General features: G+C 39.1%; 1 protein-coding gene across 1 annotated transcript in view; it reads left to right on the top strand.

Moving 5' to 3' along the window:
* The first annotated feature begins 54 nt into the window (after window positions 1–54).
* Window positions 55–14,450, top strand: part of RHOA (ras homolog family member A) — a 47,243-nt gene continuing 32,847 nt past the window's right edge. The window contains exons 1-2 of the mRNA XM_043443239.1: window positions 55–279; window positions 4,466–4,544. The gene's annotated coding sequence lies outside the window, so the exon portion shown is untranslated. The remainder of the gene's footprint in view (window positions 280–4,465; window positions 4,545–14,450) is intronic.

Genomic DNA, 14,450 nt, shown 5'->3' with positions numbered 1-14,450 from the left:
GCAATCGTGGCTGAGCAGGGAGTGCGCGCGCGTGCGCGGGGCCGCGACTGGGGCCGGCTCGAGCCCGCTGGGCACGCGGGGACGCGCACGTCGCTCCCCGCCCTCCCGCCGCCGTCGCCGCCCGCTCTTGGTTTCTCGCGCTCCCCGCCCGTCGCTCTCCGTCGGTTGTCTCGTTAGTCACCCGCCGCCTTCTCAGCCACCCGCCGTAGTCTTCGAGCTTGCGACTCGCGGACAGGCGTCCTCGGCGCGGAGAGGTCGGACTCGGAGTCGTCGCCTGAGGTGAGTGAGAGGGTTCCCTCCTGGCGCCGCGGTGCCCCGGGCCCGCCCGCCCGGCACTCTTCCGGCCGCCCGCCGGCCGCCGCCCCGCCGCGGCCGCGCCCCACCTGCTGCTCTCGGCCGGCAGCACCAGGACCCTGGTCCCTGACCCCGACTCCAGGCCAGGGACTCAGGCAAGGCTTCCCAAAGCGGCGGCCCCGCCCGCGCAGTCCCCGGAAGCGCGCCCCGCGGCCTCCCGCGCCCCTTCCCCCGCCCGGCCAGGCCTGCTAGAGCCCAAGCCGCCCGCCCGCGGTCCTCGTCGCTTCCTCTCTTAGGGCCGCGCCGGGCAGGGCGGGGGCTCTGAGTCGGGCCCCACGACCCGCCGGGCAGCCGGCCCCTGTGAAGCGCGCGAGGCTGTCGGAGTTGAAATGGGAAAGAAACTCTCTACAACTCCATTTTGGCTTTTGCATTTAATATGAAATATGAATCACCGTTTTATACTGCGAGAAGTCCAGTTATGTTTGGGGTATTTTCTTTTTTAATGCAGTATTCTTTGAGATTTTGTAAGTAAAGCATAGTGTTGAAATCTTAGAGGTTAGGATTCTTCGGTATTGAAGGGAATTTTCCGGCTGAAAGGAACATTTTTTTTTTTCATGATTTAAACTCTGTAGGATCACAATAAAGTAATAATTTGCTTAGTCTAAGTTGCTACCTTGATTAGGAATCAGCTAAACATCTGTGCTTAGTTACCTGTTAGATCCAGTTACAAGTTCATTAAATGGCACTATTTGCAGTCAGTTTGGTCAAAACCATGTTTAGTAGTTTATAATGGAAAATTGGCATTCTTTTTACCTGGAGTTGATTTCACTCGTGTTTCTTAATAGTCCTGATTTAACATTTTTACCTCTGTTGGTAACTTGTTTGACTCTTTGTGTTTCGAGTCTTTTTAAACAAATCTTTCTTGCAGGTGTGTAATGGGATTATATTCCTGCCAGATCTGAAGGGTGAAAAATACTTTTAAAAAATTCTTTTAAATGTTGTTTGTGGTGAGAATTTTTCTGCCACTTAGTGTCGCACACCCAGATGTGTAATGCTTATGTACCAGTGCTTGATTGTCACTTTAGACATGGCTCAATTGCGAGAGATGTTGTTCTGAGCATTTGGCACAAGTGACATTGTTTGGACTTAAATACAAGATTAGTTCTTAATTGTAAAGGATAATTAAGAAAGATCTCTTTTGATAAATTGCCTTAAGTAGTTCTTTTTTTTTTTTTTTAGAGCACTGGTGGGTGGCTCTTGGAGACATAAAATGTGTAAGATTAAAACAAAAATATATATAACATGGAATTTGGTTTTAGTCAAAGTCTAGCCCTTGATTTATAGCCTCTGTTCTCATAAAAATCCATACCAGAGGCAAGAAGAGATTAGGAATCCACTAATTTTTTTCATTGATCAAGAATTTTAGACCTCAAAGGAATCTTCAGGACTTGTACTCCCAACCTCATTTGCAGATGGGTAGCTGAGTCCCAGAGACTTCAGTAAATTTCCTGCGGTTGCATGCCTAGTCAGGTGCCAGCCAGAACTATTTTCTCTGTAAGATCTTCTCCATGTCCTCCCAAACAGCTTGCTTAGAGTCAGCTAAAATTCAGGACTTTGAGCTTATTCCAGTGTTTCTCCTTTTATGTATTGCTGTGTTTTGTTTTGTTTTTAATGTATTGAGAGAATCTAAAAATTTTTCCAAGCAAAGTTCAATTCTTTAGCTTTTCCTCTCCTTTCTGTAATTTGGATGATCCTATAGCAGTTGATTGAAATAGGTAAATGAATATACAGGGTCTCTGCCTGGTGTTGTTTCTGGTTTTAGATGTTACGGCCTTTTCGAAGGACCCAGCTTCTTCCAGAGGCAGGACCAGGCTCCCCTGCTCCAAATCCAATGTAATTAAGCCCTGATAAGTTGTAATAGGCAACTGTGGGCTCTTTTGACTATTGATTTGAGGTGGGATGGGGAGAAACAATGTGTAACAAGAATATAGTTTCATATATATGTGATAGTGGTTCTGCTGGAGTGTTTTCGTTCCTTGTCAGTTAACTCCTTTTTAAAAGTTTAACCTGGGAGACTTCCCTGGTGGTTCTGGGTTAAGACTCTGCAGATCCAGTGCAGAGGGCACAGGTTCAATTCCTGGTCAGGGAATTAAGATCCCATATGCTTCATGGTGTGGCAGAAAAAAAAGTTTAACCTGGCTATGTGGGGATGTGAGTTATTAGAGTAAAAACGTAGATCTTCAGGTGTTTCTTGTTCATAGGGTGGAGTCCAGGCAGTGACTTGAGGAGGTGGGTTGCTACTTTGTCTTGGAGCTGAGAGATTTATGTTAACTTTGCCAGAAGAAAGACTGATATTCAACTTATAAGAGCACTAATTTGGATTTGCTGGGCTTCTACAGATAGCACCTCAGGTTTAATTGCATTGTGACTGGTAGTGATAATTCTAAACGGGATTGAACATAATCACTGGATTTTAATCATATATTTGTAGTTTAAAAAGGAATTAAAAGAAAAAAGGAATTAAGGAAATTTCTTCTTCCCTTACCGCTTAGTTTATACCTTTATGCACCTGGGCTGTAGAACTGTTTGCTTGCACTTTCACATTAATGTAACCAAATTTTAAACCTGTGTTAATGTGTTTTCCTATAGTCTGCTCTTTGGGGACATGCTCACATACTTGTGAGATTAATAAATTAAAATTTTCAAGACAGTTTGAAGTTAGTAATTACTGTAAAATTCCTATTTCAAGTGACTCATTTTTAATCTGTGGTGCTGTAGTATTAAATAAGGGCCTTGTATACTTATAATTATGGTAGTCATGTGACCAAAAATCAGATAGACATTGAAGCTGCTCATTCTGGGTGTTGGTCTGAGTTTATTGGTGCTTCCTCCACGTGATTCGGAATACATTTTTATAGCAAATATTCATCAAAAACATGAGATACTCTTAAATCTGAGCCAGTGTGTAGTTGATAACAGAATGAGTTTTTTTTTTTTAAGAGGATGAGTAAAGTAAATGTGCTTAAGCATATTTATAATAGCATCTTAATATTCCAGTAAAGGGAAGGAGAACGTAAGCAGCCAGTGAAATAAGTTTGCAGTGTAGTGAAGGGAAAAGTAGGAGGTAAAATGAAATTTAGAGAGGTGGGCAGGGACCACACCATGTAGGATCTTTTAGAACATGGGAAGTTTTTGGATTTTTTTTTTAATTAAAAAAAAATTTTTTTTAAAAACAATTTTATTTACTTATTTTTGGCGGTGTTGAGTCTTAGCTGTGGTACGTGGGCTTCTTCTGGTTGTGGAATGCCATCTCAGTAGCTGTGGCGTGCAGGCTTAGTTGCCTGGTTGCCTGTGGGATCTTAGTTCCCTGACCAGGAATCGAACCTTCGTCCCTTGCATTGAAAGGCAGAGTCTTAACCACTGGACTACCAGGGAAGCCCTGGATTTTTTTTTTAATCATCAGATTTTTTTTTTTTTTAATGAGGATGATGATACGATCCTACATTATACAGCTAGAATCATTCACCAAGAGTAGGGGATATGTCTGAATCCACTCTGACTTCAAACAGTAAACTAATACTGATCATTTCTGACAAAAGTATCAGAAGGATTTCATATTATTAATGTCATTACTCTGATAACTTCAGCCTGTGTCTTTGAAGCCACTGGCTTTTAGACAGTTGTCTTTTAGCCTGCAATTTCTCTGTAATGCCTGTATTAAAAGGGAAATGTAATTTGATAAAGCAGGTCATTCAGATGTTCATGGTAGGCTGGTTGGTGGGTATACAGGTGTTCACTGTAAAATTCTTTTACCTGTGCTGTGTATTTATAATGCTGTGTGTTGCATGTTGATAATTTTGGAAAATTTACATAAAATTCATCTGCTTTTGATTTTAGCTTTTAAGAGGGCAACATTAAATTATAACATTCAGAAAATAAGGTTGATGCTGTGCATTTTGTTGAGTGAAGGAGGCCAAAACATTTGAAAGTGGTAACTTTCATGGTATGTCAATTAAAATTAAATTCTGCGTTTATTTCTCCTCTGGATTCTGAATTACTTACCAGATCTTTGGGCAAACCCGTTTTACATCTTGTGCTTTTGTTTTTTTTCCCCCATGAAATGAATAGACATAATCCCTGATTTTGTTTTATTTTGTGTGTGTTTTTATAGTGCCTTTCATCTGAGAAGTTCAGGGCACTTTGTAGAACTTCTGCCATACAGGCCGTGGGTCTTGCAGCACATTTGTAAGGTATGTAAATAACTTTCATTCCTCTTTCTCCATGGAAGAGAAATTATTATGTATTACATATTAACAGTAAGTTCTAGGGAAATATAGGTGCAGTACTGTTAATGATTTTCTTTTCCACCAACCTTGAGATCTTTATCTTACTCCATAACTTTCCCCTCCGGTCTCATTTCCCTATGTCTCTCCATACAATACTCCTGTAACTTCCTTTTTCTCTTCTTCTATTCTACCAGTATTTCTTCCTTAGTTGACAATGTATTTTCTAACCTCTTAATCTTTAAGAAGATGTGTTTATCGCATTTTACACATACTTCTCTCACTTCTGTATCACTCTCATCTTAATTCTTCTTTTTTTAATGTCTTTACGTTTTCATTTTCTCTATAGTTTGGTCACCTTACACACACCTTACCACAGCCTGTGCTGTGGGTATGTCTGATTGTCAATAAAAAATAATTCAACCAGAGAATGAAGATTGGAGGATAATCTTCCTCTTGCCAGAGAAGTCAGCAGTAGTACTGGTTTGAATGGGAGCAGTGTTAATAGCAGGTGTAACAGCCCATCCCGGGGCTATTCAGATATTTTAAACTGATTACAAATAAAGGAAATAGAATCATCTAATTTAATTGATACAAAGTATTCTGATTTGGTACCATTTTGACTACCTTTTCTTGTTCTCCTTGGGTCAGAGGGAACTCCATATATAAAGAGAGAGCTGTTAAGAGAATGAATATTCTCTTTTGGTGAGATGGGCTACCTGGCAGGGAAGTCACATGATGGTAGTGGTTTTGGTTGGCTTTGAACTTCTCAGCATGGTAAGAGGAATGGCCAAGCTAGCTTGTCATTTTTCTTTCATTGAAGAAATAGTTCCTCAATAGCTACTATGTGCCAAGTGCTGTTTTGGGACACATTTGAAGAAAACAAAGGTGGTCCCTGCCCTCAGATAGCTTTTCCTTTCTTTTACACTGTCTTTATTCCTAAAAACATTAACATTTTGAATCATTTCTTCTGCTTTTCTCAGTATCACTGATGTGAAAGTAGAAAGCAGATTGAGGGTTAATGGTCACAAAAACATTAATAACACTGCTCATTTTTATTCTAGTAGGGAATACTGATGATCTATGGCAAGAGATTAGCCAGTGCAACTGCTGAACAAAGGATGACAGCTAGACAAGCACTGCTGGGCATGATACTCTGTTGCAGTCCCATGAGGCTTGAAATTTCTCCTTTCAGCATGTTCAAGTGATGCTTAAAAGTGGTTTGATTGATGGCCTCTTTTAAAAAAGGACAGACTATGTTTCAGGGTTTTCTCAGTTTTGTTTTTACATTATTGAGTTAAAAACAAAAGTAAGGTTATGCTTTGCTCTGTCAGTTCAGTCAGTCAGTTCAGTCGCTCAGTCGTGTCCGACTCTTTGTGACCCCATGAATTGCAGCACGCCAGCTCTCCTTGTCCATCACCAACTCCCAGAGTTTACTCAAACTCATGTCCATCGAGTCGGAGATGCCATCCAGCCATCTCATCCTCTGTCGTCCCCTTCTCCTCCTGCCCCCAATCCCTCCCAGCATCAGGGTTTTTTCCAGTGAGTCAACTCTTCGCATGAGGTAACCAAAGTATTGGAGTTTCAGCTTCAGCATCAGTCCTTCCAGTGAACACCCAGGACTGATCTCCTTTAGGATGGACTGGTTGGATCGATCTCCTTGCAGTCCAGGGGACTCTCAAGAGTCTTCTCCAACACCACAGTTCAAAAGCATCAGTTCTTTGGCGCTCAGCTTTCTTCACAGTCCAACTCTCACATCCATACATGACCACTGGAAAAACCATAGCCTTGACTAGACGGACCTTTGTTGGCAAAGTAATGTCTCTGCTTTTGAATATGCTGTCTAGGTTGGTCATAACTTTCCTTCCAAAGACTAAGCGTCTTTTAATTTCATGGCTGCAATCACCATCTGCAGTGATTTTGGAGCCCAAAAAAATAAAGTCTGACATTGTTTCCACTGTTTCCCCATCTATTTCCCATGAAGTGATGGGACCAGACGCTCTGTAGGTTTGCTTAAATAAAAAAAATTTTTTTAAACTGGAAAGGCTGATGGCCCTATAATTACAAAAGAATTCTGCCAAAATGACCTGCCTGCCTGCCTACCTAGCTGTTGATCTGTCTTTAAGCAGATTATTTAATTTCTTTGAAACTCAGGACCTACATCTGTGTAATGAAGATTCTATTTCATAGAAATGTTAGATGAAATAATATGTGAAGAGCATAGTGCTCAGTGCATGTTAATTTTCTCCCTTGGTGGAAGTACTTGTTCTAACTCTGGTAGATTCTTCAGGTGTATTTTTCTTTTGGGATATCAGTGCATTGAATTTACATAGTGACTGTTTGCTTTCAGAATGATGAGGATTTTGATAGGAAGCTCAGTTGTATGAATTTCTTTACTGCCACCTGACCATATAGGAGAAGCACACCTTTGTTGTTGTCTTTTGTTTAACTGTAGCAGTTAGTATGTTGGACTAAGGTTTTACCATCATTTTTATACATATTAACTGACATCATGAATAATAGTTTGGTAAAATGAGACCATCTTAATCACAAGTTGTCTAGATTCATTGTTGGATTGTAGTAGTGATTCTACCTTTATCTGACGACGGAATCATTTAGTTTTACTCTTAAACATCAGTAAATAGTAGCAGCAGAGATGGCACTCTCCAAGAAGTGGACAGAAAAGTAGATCCATGGGGTGGAGATTTTTTTCTATTGTTACTTGCTTCCACTGCCTTTTATAACTGAAGGGGTTTTGAGCAATATCTAATCCATGCCAACTCATACACATTGATGTGTCTAATTGTAGGTGAAGAATCTTCGATCACAAAGCATTTATTTATTCTGTATGAACTATATGCAAACTTCATTTATCTTTCAGACTTACTCTTTAGAAGTATTATTTTCCATTAATTAAGTTTTCCAACCTTACTCACCTTGCATCCTTACCATAGTCCCTAAGGCAGAAGTCCCTAAAACTTACAGGAAAGTGTTTTGAACCATTGTGTCAGTTTAATAGTAGGCCCCCCAAAGCAGTTCCCACATTAAAAACAGATCTGTTTTTGCAAGGAGAGGGACGAATGAAGATACATTTTTATTTTCTGAAGCTCCTAGCTGGTCTAATACAGAGATCCGGTTCCACTACTTGAAAAATTGTTTGCTTTGAATTTAAGCATATGGTTGACAGTTCTGCTTTTGTTATATGTACTCTGTTACTTTTAGCTTATTCCCATGGCAGTTGTGTCTAAGTTGGTATAGTGCAGATGAGTTGTCCTCTGGTGCCTCTTCTGTGGGCCCAGAGGGCAAATGTTGGGCCAATCTTCTGGTGTACTTTTACATAACCCTGTTGTTATCAGGTTTTGAGGCCTAAGGAAGTATATTTAAGGTGGATATTTAATGTTGTAACAATACAGTTTTTTGGCTATGAGATAATTTTATTACACGATTTGGCAGTTTTGCTGGAAATACTACAGTGTTTTTTGTGGAAAAATTCTTTTTTGGATGAAGTCTTTTGTTTAACTTTTAAAGTAATTCAGAAGAAACTCTGTTTATCTTTTGATGGTCTTAAGCTCAGAAAAGGAAAGTAACAAAATATCCTAGGTAAGAGCATGGGCTCTTTGGAGAGAACTTGACAGTTAAGTACTAGCTTTTACACTCAACATTTTATGACTGGATAGAAATTATGACCCCTTTATAACTCAGTCCCTTCTCTGTAGAATGGGGTTAACAGAGGGCTGTGAGGGTGCAGTGAGAGAGATCCACTTAGCCTCAGTGCCATAAAAGCAGATGCAGCTCATTAACTTTCACTATTCAAGTTATAATTTGTGGTACCTAGTAATCACACTTTAATTTGAAAGATAATTTTTTTGGATAGGGGACTAGCACCCTAAGAATTAATTTTGGGAGAGATAAACAGGTCTCTGTACTGAATCCCTGTTGCTTTGGAACAGGGTTCCCAAACCTGTCTGGTCCCAAACATGGCAACCGGTTCTTAAAGCTGGAATTACTTTGGAAGGCTTTTTAAAAATCACTTTTATTGAGGTATAATTTGCATGAAATAAAATGGACTTATTTAAATAACAGCTTAATAAGTTTTTGGTAACTATATGACAACCCACTCCAGTATTCTTGCCTGGAAAGTTCCATGGACAGAGGAGCCTGGCTGGCTCAGTCCATGGAGTTCCAAAGAGTCAGCCATGACTGAGTGACTGGGCACGCATACACCTGTGTAGTTGCCACCCAATCAAGACACAGAACATTGGTTTGGGAGGCTTTGAGAATTTCTATTTTTAACTAGTTTTTTATTTAAAAACAGTATGTACGCTTGGTAGGACTGTGAAATACAAGTGAGAACTACAGTGAGGTAAGACCTCACACCCATTCAGATGGCTGTGTATTTTAAAAAAAAAAAAGTGTTCTCAGGAATGTAAAATGGTACTGCCACTATGGAAGACAGTATAGAGGGCCTCAAAAAATTAAAAATAGAATTATCATATGACCCAGAAATGTCACTTCTGGGTTAATACCCCCAAAGAATTAAAAGCAGAGTCTTGAGATATTTGTACAGCTGTGTTCACAGTAGCATTATTCATAGGAGCTGAAACAGGGAAGCAGCACAAGTGTCTACTAGCCAATGAACGGATAAGCAAACTATGGTATATACATACAATGGAATATTATTTAGCCTTAAAATGAAATTCTGTAGTGTGCTACAACATAGATGAACCTTGAGAACATGCTAACTGAAGTAAGCCAGTCACAAAAAGACAAATACTATATGATTCCACTTATATGAGGTACTTAGAGTAGTCAAAACCATAGAGACAAAGTGGAATGGTGGTTGCCAAGGGTTGGAGGGGAGGAAGAATAGTCGAGTGGGGGAGGGCAGTTAATGTGCAGTGGGTATAGTTTTAGACTACAAGATGGAGAGTTACTGGATGCACTGTGGTGATGGTTGTGCAACATTATGACAGTATTTACTACCACTTAACTGTACACTGAAAAATGGTTAGGATAGTAAACTTTGTGCAGTCCTTCTCTCAGATTTTTGGCTTCTGTTGGAGCTTTAAAGGTATTTTAGGGCAAGCGGGTTGGTAAAGTTTGGATGTTCAGTGCAGAGCAGAAGGGGTTGAGCTTGAAAACAACAGGTCTTTCTCACATCTCAGCCTCCCAAGGTTCTCACCTCAGAGAAAACCTTTGTACCTGTTTCCTGTATATAAACTAAGTAACTGTTTCATATGTATCCTTCTAATGTTACTCTGTCCCTTTTTTATATACAGACTAATGCATACCCCACTGTTATACATCTGTTCTTTCCCCTTAACAATGGGTCTTGGTAATTATTTGACAAGATAGTTGAAAGTATACACTGTGGAAAATAGTTTGGCAATTCCTTAAATAGCTAAATATAAAATTACCCAGCAATTCCATTCCTAGGTATATACCTAAAAGAATTGAAAACAGGTACACAAATGCTTATACATAAATGTTCATAGCAATACTATTCAAATAGCCAAAGAGTGGAAATAATCCAAATGTCCATCAACAAGTGAATAGGTAAACAGTGTATATACGTACGATGGAATATTAGCTATTTTAAAAAAAGGAAGCACTGGTACATGCTGTAGTATAGATAAACCTTGAAAGCATTATGCTAAGTAAAAGAAACCAGACACAAAAAGGGCACATGTTGTATGGTTTCATTTATGTGAAGTGTCTAGAATAGGTAAATCCATAGAGACAGAAAGCAGATTGGTGGCTGCAAGGTGTTGAGGGTAGGGGAAACTGAGGAGTGACTGCTTAATGAGTATGGGATTTTCTTTGGTGGTGATGAAAATGAACATGTTTTGGAATTTGATAGAATTGGTGGTTGCACAACATTGCAAATATACTAAACATTACTGAGTTATGCACTTTTAGAAAGTAACTTTATACTATGTGAATTTCACCTCAACTAAAAAAATTGTTTTTTAAAATATATGTTGAGGCCTGACCCTGAAGAGTTTTCAGTTTGTTAGTTGTGGAAACTTGAGAAGAGTAGTGATTTTTGTGCCAAAATGCAGTGTGCCTGGCTATGCACTGTCATTGCTGAAACATCTGAACAGGCCATGAGCAGCTTGGGGCTCTTGCTTCATTTTCCTCTGTATGTCATTTCTCAAGTCAAGCACTGTCTTGGGGACAATGTCAGTGGAGAATTAGGTTGCACAAAGTCCAATTCTGATTCTGTGCATCTATTTAAAGTTCATCCTGAAATATTTACATTTTGAAGTCAGTGATACAGTGCTCCTGTTAGGAAGCCAGGAGGTGTGTTCTCTCCCAGTGTTTCTTGGCCCCCTACCCTGCAAAGAATTTAAATCTGGGGTGATTCCTTGTTGGCAGTGTTATGGAGGCTTTGTCATTCGCCTCTGCTTATGTACCTTCGGCCTGCTGCTCTTGGTCTCCAAGGTCCCTTGAACTGATATTGACCCTTGGCAACTGCTTGATCAGGATGGCCGAATAATATTGATAGTACTAGGCTCAAGCTCATTCTGAGCAAATGGACAGATGGTAGTTTGGGTCTCCTTGCCACCAGGTTTCCAGTGTAGTTCATAAATGGCTTTGTTTTCAGTTTACTTTCCCAAGTAGTTACTGGTGTTTCCAGTGTGCTCAGCACAGTCCTAGATATGGGCGAACCTGGTTGTTGATAAGACAGATTTCTGTCCATTACATTGAAACATAGTTTCTTCCTCTGACTTAAGGAAGAAGTATGTATTCTATTCATTTGTATGTGTATTTTAACAAAAGGACCCAAACAGCAGTATGGAGGAGGGTACTGGAGAAGGGAGTGCTTATTATGAAAATCTGCACTTGTTTTTCAGCCAGGTTTATTCTTTGAAGAAAAATCTGATTCTATTTGGTTGTTACTTTTAGGACTATCTGAGGGAAAGCCTGTATTTTGACTTTTATTTTCAGTTTTATAGTTCTGATAGCTTTGCTTCAGGAGGGTGCATGGTAGGGCATCCTGTAAACGTTCATTTGTGTGTGTTTAAGGACAGGAAGTACGACTGGTGTAGAAAAATTGAGATCCTAAACCACCAAGATGGTATTGTTGTGTTCTGGATAACTGAAGCTTGCATCTTTAAGCTTTACAACTTGTTTTATTCCTATAGTGAATATCTTTTTCTCTCATTGTGTCTGGGCCTTAAGATTCCCTGTGTAATGAGGTCTTTTCCTCCTAAAGGATTTCTAAGGTCTGTCCTTAGAGTATGTTGAATTGCTTTAGGACTCTGGCCTGGCCTGAGTGGCACTTCCCTGCCTCCCCGTTTTACATTTCTGAGCCTGATTTACAGGGTTTTTCACTTCCTTGTCATAGGCTACACCTCTTTCTCACTCACACATGCATTTTCCTGAACTACTGTGCACTTAGCTGCTGCCCAGCTAGATTTACAGAGTTGGCTAAAATAAGAACAAGTAAGTTCATAGGGAGGATTTGAGTTTTAACACTCCTATAGATAATTGTAGTTCCTGATTATATGAGGGGTTTCTGTATTCTTAAATTACAACAGCTGTGTCTTAGAAGGTAGCTCACCACTGGTGTACACAGCTGATCTTTTTGTAACCATTTTCTTAAAAATTTGCATGCAGCAAATTGGTTATATAAAGTTTCTTTGTGAAATGTATTTTTTCAGATTTGTTATTTGAACACTTAATTATTACATGCTTGGGCCTGTGCTTGTCCAACAGTGATGAATAAGAGATGTGATTCTTGAACTAATTGGAGTTTGGCAGGAAGAAACTTTGGAGGGTGTGATGAGTGAGGTAGAGAGAAACGTTATGGGTTCAGAGTACTTAAGGGGCCTGATCTAAATTGGGTCAGGGAAGGCCTGAGAGAAAGTGACTTAGCCTTAAGTATGAGGTTATCTAAGTGGGGGAAGGGTGGATGGTGTACATCCAGGGGAGAGGAATGAAGGAAGCATGGCTTAATATCCTGAATTATAGGATATTGTTTTGGCTGAGGGTGGTTGTATGCTTTGGGTTTTATAATTTTATGTTAGTGGCTTGGGAATTGAAGTTTTTCCTTACCTGCAATATGACATTTTGTACCCATATTTCATCCAAAATAGTTTTTACACCTCTTGAATTGACACTATTCCCTTCCACAGAAACTAACATTGACAAAAGTTAGATAAGGTTGGGGATAAGTTATTATGTACACTAGGATCATTGTTTTTCATAATGAAATTCACAGGATTTTTATGAGTCTTAAATTTTCCTTGTAAAATTTCAAGTTTAGTTTCCAAAAGACTAGACAGTTTTTGGTTTTATAATAGTCATATGTACAGTACTGGTTTGTAACTTCATTAGAGAAGTAATATAAAATTTCAACTGGATTACATAATTGAGGCATATGGATGCTAACAAGGTAAGTCTGATGAACTCAACTTCTAATCTTGTGTCCTCTGTGTTTAAAATAATGTATGCAGTACAAAAGTAAAAATCAAGTCATGTCCAAAGCTGTGCTGGTGTTAAATGCTTTTATTTCTTGGGTGATTGAGAGATGGTAGAAAGCTTGCTGTAGTCATCACTGTTTCTTTTGTACAACTAATCCCTTTGAAGAATTACGAGGTAAAATAATTTTCTCAAGTATGCTGAGTTAGTGATTTTTTTTCAAGCTGTGATTATTTTCTCTGCATGGAAATTTATTCATTATCTTTCCAAAATATTATAAAGATCTTGATCCAGCAGAAGCAGTACAGTTATCCAGTTGAATTATTTCTACTTCTCTTTCTTGGCTGGAGAACTATTTTGTGCCTGCTTATAATGAATGTTTGGCTAATAAATGTCTGTGTATATAATGCATTCATTATAATCTGGTAGCATCATCTTAAAAGTCTTTGGTGGCTCCTTATCTGCTAAAAATTGTGCACAGAGGCAGATTTACTGTGAGTCTAAGAAAAAAAATTGTAAAAATATGTGGTCCCTAACCAAGTTATCAAAATTATTTAGCAAATTTACAATGTAGAATTCAAATTGCTGTGTGCCCCTACAGTTTAGCTTGAAGTCATAACTCAGCCAATCCCCTCCTCACCTAATTTAAAGCCTGTTTTGTTTTAGTGTCAGGAGGGGCTCAATCTATTTCTCTGAGATAACAGCATGGTTATTGGTCATGGAAAAATCATGGAATGCATTACAAAAGGTGCTTAGAAAGTATTAAGAGGAATGTGATTGTGTGTTTATAGCAGATTGATATTGGGTTAAGGATTTCATAATTGCCATTCAGAAAGTTATAAAAATCACAGACTCATTTGATGGCAAAACCTAAACTGAACTGATGAGAAGTTGTGTAGTCGTCATCCTACTTGGTGTGATTGTTGATTTATTTTATTGAAGAACTGTTAACCCAGTTTGTGTGTTACAGAATATTTGGCATTTGTACCATGTTACCTTTCTAAATATGAAAAATTCTGAATTTAGAAATGTCTAACCCCAAGACTTTTTGGTTGAAGAATTGTGGGTCTGTGGTTCTTGGCAGTGAGGGAAAAGCTAAGTCTTTAATGGGAAAGGAGAGTGCAGGATGAAGTATGGATGGGATATGCACTTTGGAAAAATAATTACTTGCTGGGCTGGTAAAAGTTTCATTTTAGGAAAAATATTTCTTTCAGATCAGGCCATGTTATAAACTGTTCTTCAAATTCTGGACAGATAGTATTTGAAGGGACAGAGTTGCCGTTTGTATAAACTAAGACCTAAATAATAATGACACACATTTATTGAACATTGACCTATTTTCCATATGGGGAAGCTCTTTTTGTATAAACATTATTTAATCTTTATGATAGTCCTGTTTGGAAGGTTCCATTCTTCGCTTGACAGATAAGGAAATTGTAAAGGGGC

This window comes from Cervus canadensis, chromosome 22, assembly GCF_019320065.1.
Source record: "Cervus canadensis isolate Bull #8, Minnesota chromosome 22, ASM1932006v1, whole genome shotgun sequence".
Taxonomy (NCBI): Eukaryota; Metazoa; Chordata; class Mammalia; order Artiodactyla; family Cervidae; genus Cervus; species Cervus canadensis.
This window is presented reverse-complemented; position numbering and strand designations above follow the sequence as displayed.